The following is a 9,424-nucleotide window of genomic DNA, read 5'->3' on the forward strand; positions in this document are numbered from 1 at the left end:
CCCCCCCCCCCCCCGCACAGAGCTTCCTCTGCAGGGCGGCTACGGAAAGTCGAAGTGGAGTAAAGCGCGAGGAACTGTTTCTGGCGTACTTAACACTGAGCACCTGTGCGCCATGTGACCTCTAGGTGCCGGGTGCTGTGATGGATGCTGGGAGACGGCCCAACACGGTTCCCTGCACTCATCGTGGGGGGAGAGGAGAGATGAAGTGCACACAGTGCCGTCCCTCTACCTGGGCAAGAGAGCCTGCCCTAGGCCCCGTGCGTTAGAGGCTCCCCTCTAGCCCCGTGTGGTCACTGCCCAGGGTGCAGGGACCATGCCCACCTGGCAGCTGTGCCCCTCCTTCAGGACCCAGTGCTGGGAAACTGTGACCCCAGAATCCACCCCCCGAACACACATACACACACACACACACACACACACACACACACGCAAAGGCTGGAGTGTGTGCCTCTTCCCCAGGCACGGACTGGGCATCCCTATACGCAGCTAAGAGGCAGCTGTGTTTGTGGGAGGTGGCCGCACGTCACTTGGACATTTGAGTTGCTGTGTGCACGGAAGGCGGCAATGGGCCCTGGGCCCCCAGTCCGGCCCTCCCAGGGCTCCCCTTACCCCCTCAGTCAGGTGCCCAAATCTCAGGACTTCAGGAATTCTGAATCTAAGCCTGGTTTTCCGCATCCTCAAAGATGTGTATTTGTCAAGGTACAATAGAGTATATTAAGGTTAACTGTTAGATGAAATGATTTATAATTTTAAATGATTCGGGTAGACATGTGGCATCTATTTGTACTCGCACCCTAAGTCCTGCTAACATTAGGGGAGGACCTAAACAGACTTGAGTTTTTCGAGCAGTTAATATCCTCAGATGGGCGGTGTACCTTTGAGAAAGCAAGCAGGGTCATTTCCCTTACCCCTCCCCCCCTTAAATGTCTCTTGTCCAGGATAACGAGAGGCGGGAGCCATAAAGATAGCAGACACTGATGGCCTCTACGAAGGGACTCTTCCCAGTGAGCAAGAGGCATGTTTATTGCTATTGATAATCTGAGTCTTGAAGCCAGGCCCTCAAGATCAAGGTCACTCAGAAATGGTCAGGCTGCTGGTTTGGATACCTGGGGCTCCCCATGCCAAACAGGTGTTTTTAAAGAAAAAAAAAAAGCAATTTTGAAATCAGTTAAGGAGCATGCAAGACTTGTGTACATTTTCCTATTTTTACATAAATCCTAAGACTCAGCAATTCCACCCCGAGGTGTGTATTCTAGAGAAAACTAGTGTGTGCTCAAAGCCTTTATTAGGTGTAAAAGGCAGGATTCCTCCATCCTGAAAGAAATTGAGAGACCAGATCTGAGCACATAAAATAATTACTTACCAATTACATTGCACAGGTGCCCCAGGAGACACAAGAATATTCGAGACGGCAGAGTTTCTAATACAATAAACAAATGAAGGACCCGAATGTTCATCAACACTAGAATAGATAAATTAACTGGAAAGTATTCGTACAATGGAGTATACAGCAATGACGGTAAACAAACTGCCCCTACATTTTCAACGCAGTTGGAGCTCACAAACAAGGTTTAAGGAAAAGAGTCAAGTTATAAAGTAATACAGACAGCATGATTCCATTTATATGAAGTTCCCAAACAGGCAAAAAAACTGAACATGGTGCACACAGTAAACTATGGGCAGGAAGAGCCCGAGGATCACGGAAGTCGTAACGACGGCTCTGGAACCAGGGAGGAGGGTCATATAATAGGAAGAGCACGTTAAGAAGCTTGCCTTCTAGGGGACTGGCAATGTGCTATTTCTTAACCCGGGTCCATCTAAACGAATTATAAATATGGAACACAGATGTTGTTTAGGTGAGAACGATTGCAGGGTATTTGCTTAAAATGCAAGTTTAAAATGAGCAAATTTGATGCAACTGCCGGAAAGCACTTGTTTTTCTTTGTGCTGCGTGAATAGAGTCACAGGGTGTAGAGTATAGGAAGTGATGCCCGCCCTGCACTTTGCCCCGATTGGGTCATATCAGCAGTGTTGGCTGTGTTTGTTCTGCTCACCATTATTTGCAGGGGGACACTGACCAGCTGGAGTGGGTGGAGCTCCAGGGAATGGAGAATCTGCGAGATATTCTGTGCAAAGTACACAGAGATATCAGAGGAAAGTACTCTGGCGGGGGCGGGGGGGGGGCGCAAGGATGACTAGAGACATGAAGGTGTCCTTAAATCCAGGAGGACAGTGGGTACAAATGTGCTGCGTGCCCAGAGATTGCAGCAAGACAGACTTCAGCTCAGCCCACAGAAGTCTTTCGTGGTGAGCGCTAACCAGGGTTACCTGCTCCTTGTCACTGCACGTGGCAGGCGGAGCTGGCTGGCAGTCCGTCAGGGGTGCCGGTGAAGGAATCCTCCACAGCTGGGGGATCAGATTAGACCATCTCTGCAACCCTCTTCAGCCTCAAGATGCTATAATAACAATAACAATAATAATCCTGTTACCTTTTGAACTTCACTAGGCACTGACCGTATATTACATCATTTTACTTCTCACAACCCAAAAGGTGGACAGTAGGCACGGAAGAGATAAACCAAATTTTCCTAGATAAATTCCATTTCAAAATTGTAACCTGTGCAGACATGGCTATCAGACCAGGTGTCCCAACTTGGGATTTAGCTAATAGCACTCAGTAGTGTTGGGGTTCTCTCTCTCTCTCTGCGACCCAGATTCTCAAGGGCAGGAAGGGTCCAGGGAATAAGGTCAAGGCACCATACTTCTCTGGCCTTTGGTCAAGGTTATGAGGGAGGAACAGGAATCAAGGGGACTCTCCCCCAGGAGCCCCGTCTGTGTCCAGGCACCTGGAGACTTGGAAGGTTCTCGACCTGGGTACTGCCTTCCTCACTAAGAGTCTCCAGGAAGAGCCCACCAGGGACAGACAACTTTTTGTCCACAGCCATAGTCCCCCAGCCTGGTTTCTCTCTCTCTCTCTCTCTCTCTCTCTCTCTCTCTCTCTCATTATCCCCTTGTCCATCTGCCCTCAAGCAACTGCTTTCCACTCCTGGGACCTGGAGTGGGAAGATGGTGATTGGTAATCCTTGCTCCCATCCATCCTTGCCCCACCCCTGTCCCAGGTGAGAAGTATTTGGAGAGCGCCACAACAGAGGGACGACTTCTCTCACAGTCTTGTGAGATGCAGCTCGGCGTCCAGAGAAGAACTCCAGGCTCAGAATCAGAAGACCTGGAATCCTGGCACCGATGAGCTGTTGACCCAGAACGCGCTACTTGACCTCTTTGAGCCCCTGTTTACTTAGCTCAAATGGGGATAATAGACTAGCCTCATGGCGCATCAGGACAACTTAAGAGAGAAAGCACCTAACACATGGTCGTTTCTCTACAAATGGCTGCATCCACCTCTCCTTCTCTCCTTTCCTTCTTTTTCCCTGGATCGGTATTTCCATCCTGGTGATGAGGGATCCCTGGACCTTAGAAGTCAGTGTGTAAAGGTATTCCTAGAAATCCAGGGCAGAAATTTCCAACATTTTCAAAGCTTAACAGAACTGCCCCATTTACCCTAGATAAGGTCCCAAGGCTAAAATGTCAAGTTTCTTTGCTTTGGACAGAAATTATACCACATTGCTTATCTCATGCTGATTAGACGTTCTTACTCCAGCTTTATATTAGCTGTTGATTAATAACATAAAGGGATCCATTATTACCTGATCTGCATAGTTTGCCAGATAGATAAGTGTCTTTAGATCTGATGGGCGCTCCTTTCTCTCTGATTTCCCCTTTTATAACATCAACCACACAGGGACATAACTGGAAATAAATGTGGCCGACATCTACAAGTACATACCACGCACCAAGCACTGGGCAAAGCGCTTTACCCTCGTATCAACGCCTTTAATCTTTTTAAGACTCTTAGGGTGGGGAGTGGAGGTAGGAAATGTGGACAACCTGTTTTATAGATGATGAGACCAATCCAATAACCCATCCAAGGTCACAGAGCTAGTGAGTGATAGAGCTCGGAATGAGAAGCAGGTTGTCCGGGTCCAATGCCCATGTGGGTAACTCCCAACTAGCCATGTGTCTCTTCCTCCCATTGGGGGAAGATGTCAACTCCCAGAAAATAAGGATAGTTTTTGGTTTTTTGTGTTTTTTTAAGTATGCTCCACACCCAGCATGGAGCCCAACGTGGGGCTTGAACTCAGAACCCTGAGATCAAGATCTGAGCTGAGATCAAGAGTCGGACAGTTCACCCACCGAGCCACCAGGCGCCTGGGGACACAGTCATTTTAACATTATATGTCTAGTGCCTAACATAAGAAGTGCTCAGTAAATACTTATTAAATGAATCAGTGAGTGAATGAATAAACAAATGACTAACACTAGGAATATATGGAGCAAATTTTAAAGAATCCTCGGTGGTGACAAGAGGTACAACCTGCAAATTAAATCCATGGGTTCCGATGCTGCTTGGTTGCCATTCATCTGCTTCTTACTTCTCGCTGGGTTAAAAACCATAATTTTAATTATTGCTACTAATAGTACCCACCCCTTAACCGAGCACCTACGACGTTCTAGAGATTTTACCTCTATTATCTCTACAGCCCTCTGCTGTCGATTTCATTTCCTATCCCAGAGCTCAGGGAAGTCAAATGATGTGCCCAAGTCAGGCGGTGATTGGAAGCACCAGCATTCAAAGCCCAGTCTGTCTGACTCCAAAGCGAACGCCTCCTTGCTGGCGGTGCTGGCTAACCACGTCGGGCAGATGTCAGCAAACCCCACGCTGCTTTGCCATTACCAACCACATTCATTCTTAGAACCGTCAGCAATATCTCCAAAAGTTATTTTACCTTTTATTTCTTTTTTCTTTCAAATCACTCCAGTACAATGCTAATTATAATTTTTTAAAAAAATACAGATAAAGCAACAGTTCTCCCTCAGCCTCTCCTCCCTGCAACACCCACACAAGCCCACACTCCTCCCCGAGGCAAACGACTTTTTATCAGCTTTCTATGAATCCTTTCAGACATTTTTCTGTGCACTTACGGACATGCAGAATCTTGCCCGTTTCATGTTCTCCACGTGGATAAGAGTCTTTTTAACTCTCACGTCATTTTCCAGCTTCGTCAATGCTTAAGTTAATTGCAATTTTGCATTATGTACAAGCATTGCTGCACGGTACGTGCACGCCTACGTGGGCATTTACGGGCGTGATTCTGCCAGGAGACTTACCCACTCGCCCGGAATTGCCAAGCCAAAAGTCCAGAGCACATTTTTGTTGTAACAGATGCTGACGAATTACTCTCAGAAAGTATCATGCCGTCCTACATTCCTTCCAACAGTGTGTGAACGTGTTTGTTTCTGCAGCTCCTTGCCAAAGCTGGCTTCTGTCAATCTTTGCCAATCTGATGGGCAAAAGATTATATAATAATGTCATTTTAGTAAATCATTTCCCTGAATATCAGTGAGGTTAGGGATCTTTTCATATTTTGTCTTTTAATTTGAATAACAAGTTATTCTTTAGTCACAGCGGTTTTAAATTTTAATTAACTTTTCTGCCTTTTCACAGCTTCTGGATTTTATGTCTTCTCCAAAAAGGCCTTTCTCACCCCCAAATTCATGAATGTACTCACAATAGTTTTCCCCAAGTTTTCCCAATTTTTTTAATATTTTTGGTTTCTCATGGTTAGCCTTTAATCTACTAGGAATAACTTTTCATATGACATGAGGGAAGGGATCTGAATTTATTTTTTTTCAAATGGATAGGTAATTGTCCCCAGATCATGATTTCTCCACTTTTATGGCTGATAAATTTTTATAAATGTATTATATATTTTATGGCTGATACATTCTTATATGTATTAACTAAAATTATCGTTGTTACAAGAGAGAAAAAAGAAACCTCAAATAGTTTTTTAAAATAAGAAAAGAAGAAGAAGGGTAATTTGTTCATATAACAAAGATGTTCAAAACACCAACGGGTTGGGGAGAGGCTTTGGATAAAATCAACTAGAGCCGTGGAGGATGGGGCGACTCTGGCCGAGACCCAAGCAGGAAGATGGGGGCAGCCATGGGAAGATGTGGAGGGGAAGGACGTTCATGCAAAGAAAGGAGAAACTTGTAAAAATCCCAAGAGTCTACCAAGCCTGGCATGTTCAACAGACAAAAGAAAGCCTTGAGGACCAGCGAAGTGGGGGACAAAGGGAGAGCTTGGCCAGAGTCAACTCCCATGAGACATGGAAGCCACAGCAAGGAACTGAATTATACATTCTCTTTGATTCTTTGATTCCACCTGCGGTGGGAAGCCACAGGAGAGTTTTAAACAGAAGAGCCATAGGATTTGATTTACACATTTAAAGAGATCATCCTGGTCACTGTTTGGAAAATGGGTTATGGGGAAGGGGAGAGGGAAAGGCAGAAGTGGGGAGGCCAGTTGGGAGGTGCCGTCATAGCCAGGGGGATAAAGGATGGTGGCTTGGTCCAGGGCTTCATCAGAGATACAGAAAAACAAACCCCGTCACGTGTTTGGATATAATTTATTGAGATGAGGAGTTGCCAAGGAGGAAAATAAAGAATTCTGGTTTTTCCCATGGTAGACCAAAGACTGCCTATTGGGTTTGTCAGTGGAAATATCAAGTAGATGGTTGGACATACGAATTTGGAGCTCAGCATGGGCACGTGTTTTATAAGTCAACAGTTTACACGACATTTATAGTCAACAGCCAGAATGTATCAAAGAGTGCTGTAAAAACCTAGAGCAAAACGAAACACCTGATAGAAAAACCTGATGGAAAACACTGCAGTTCATTTCAAAAATCATCAGAATTTCTTTAAACATATCAAAAGATGCTCACATCCACTCAAATTGAAACTCAAAACAAACTACACTGAGATATTGTTTATCACCCATTGACTGACAAAAATTCAAAAGGTTGACAACCGACCCCATTAACGAAGCTGAGAGGAGAACAGGCACTCTCTTACACTGCCATCAAAAGCACAAAATGGAACAAATGCTACGGAGGGAAAATTTGGTAATACTTAACAAAATTATGTATTAATATGGATTTACCCCTTGATCCAGTAATCGGGGGGTGGGGGTTAAGATTTTATTTTTAAGTAATGTCTACACCCAACATGGGGCTCAAACTCACCACCCCAAGATCAAGAGTCGCTGTTCCACCGAGTGCGCCAGCCGGGCACCCCAGATCTAAAAATCTGTTTCTAGGAATTTACCCTGAGTACACACCTGTAAAAAATGAAACAACAAAGTTACTGATTGTGGCACGGTCTTTAATAACAAAATATTAAAAACAACCCAGATACCACCTACATGGGAAAAATGAAATGAAGGCCAAGATACATTGTTAAGTGGGGAAAAATGCAGAGGTCAAAAGTATATGCAGTGTGCTACATTTTATTTTAAAAAATGGGGAAAGAAGCCTATATATTCTGTATTTCCTAATTTTTATTACAGTTTTAATGAAATATAATCCACGTAACATAAAACCATTTTATTTTAACTTTTACTTATTTATTTTTTTGAGAGAGAGAGAGAGCACACACAAATGGGGTGGGGGGAGGGGAGAGAGGAGCAGAGAGAGGCTTAGGCAGGCTCCACACTCAGTACAGAGCTCAACATGGGGCTTGATCCCATGACCCCAAGATCATGTCCTAAGCCAAAATCAAGAGTTAGACGCTTAACCGACTGAGCCACCCAGGCGCCCCAAAACTCGCCATTTTAAAGTATACACATCAATGGTGTTTAATATATTCATGAAGATAGGCAACCCTCACCACAACCAATTTTAGAACATTTCATCACAGCACAAGAAACCCCATTCCCATTACAGTCACAACCTACTCCCCTCTCCCTCCAGCGCCTGGCAACCACTTCTCTATTTTCCATGTATGTGGATTTCCCCATTCTGGACATTTCATACAAATGAAACCATAAATATGTTACCTTTTGTGTCTGGCTTCCTTCACTAAGCACAACGTTTCCAAGATTCATTCATGCGGTAGCAGGTGTCGACATTTTGTTTCCTTTTGTGGCCAAATAATATTCCATTGTATGGTTACACCACATTTCATTTATCCATTCATCAGTTGAGAAACATTTGGGTTATTTCCATGTAAGACCGCCGTGTGTATTCACGAACAAGTTGTATGGGCACATGTTTTCATTTCACTTTTGTTATATAACCACAAAGGAAATTACTGGGTCATAGAGTAACTCTGTGTTTAGCATTCTGAGGAACTGCTAAACTGTTTTCCAAAGAGGTACACCATTTTACAATTGTACAGTGTACGAGGGTCCCAAATTCCCCTGCATCTTTGCCAAGACGTGTTATTTATTTTCTCTCTCTTTTTCACGTTTTGCCATCCTAGTGGGTGTGAAGTGATACCGCATCGCGGAGTATTTCCCTGAACGTCCCTGACGGCTAACAACGTCAGACATCTTTCCATGTGCTTATTGGCCATTTGCACAGCTTCTTTGGAGAAATGTCTGCTCAGATCCTTTGCCCATTTTTAAATTAGGTTATTTTTCTTCATATTGCTGAGCTGTAAGAGTTCTTTTTATATTCTGGATTCAGGTCTCTTACAATACATGTGATATTTTGAAATCAAGAACTGCGAGGCTTCCAACTTTATTCTTCTTTGTTAAGATTGTTTTGGCTACTCTGGGTTCCTTGAATTCCCATTTGAGTTTTGGGATCAGCTTGTCAATTTCTTCAAAGGAACCAGCTGCAATATTAAAAGCCATCATATTCAATCTATAGGTCCTTCTGAGGAGTACTGCCATCTTAACAATATAAAACCTTCCAATCCATGAATATGGTATGTTTTCCCATGGAGTTCTGTCTTAAATTTCTTTCAGTCATGTTTTATAGTTTTCAGAGTATAGATTTTGCTATTCTTTTGTTAAATTTATCCCTAGGCATTTCATTGTTTTTGAGCTATTGTACATGGAATTGATCTCTTAATTTCATTTGTAGTTGGGTTTTTTTTTTTTTTTGCTGCTAGTGTATAGAAATATAACTGATTTTTTATTATTAGTTTTGTATCCTGTACCCTTGCTGAACTAATTTATTGGTTCTAATGGTTTTTTATAGTGGATTTTCTTAGGATTTTCTACATACAAGATCATGCCATCTGAAAATATAATTGTACTTCTTTCTTTCCAATCTGGATGTCTTTTGCTTCATTTTCTTGCCTAATTGCCCTGGATAGAAGTTCCAGCCTGATGTTGAATAGAAGTGATGAGAGTGGACATCTTTGTACTGTTCTTTTTTTTTTTTTTAAGATTTTATTTATTTATTCGACAGAGATAGAGACAGCCAGCAAGAGAGGGAACACAAGCAGGGGGAGTGGGAGAGGGAGACGCAGGCTCATAGCGGAGGAGCCTGATGTGGGGCTCGATCCCAGG

General features: G+C 43.7%; 1 long non-coding RNA gene across 1 annotated transcript; it reads right to left on the minus strand.

Moving 5' to 3' along the window:
• Positions 1–1,258: 1,258 nt before the first annotated feature.
• On the minus strand, positions 1,259–8,512 carry LOC117797024. Its single transcript, XR_004621840.1, has 5 exons — positions 7,961–8,512; positions 7,149–7,243; positions 5,227–5,399; positions 4,433–4,496; positions 1,259–2,456 (listed from the first exon to the last, which is right to left on the minus strand). It is a non-coding gene; the product is annotated as an uncharacterized LOC117797024 (long non-coding RNA).
• Between the last annotated feature and the right edge of the window lie 912 nt (positions 8,513–9,424).

Source organism: Ailuropoda melanoleuca, chromosome 17, assembly GCF_002007445.2.
Source record: "Ailuropoda melanoleuca isolate Jingjing chromosome 17, ASM200744v2, whole genome shotgun sequence".
Taxonomy (NCBI): domain Eukaryota; kingdom Metazoa; phylum Chordata; class Mammalia; order Carnivora; family Ursidae; genus Ailuropoda; species Ailuropoda melanoleuca.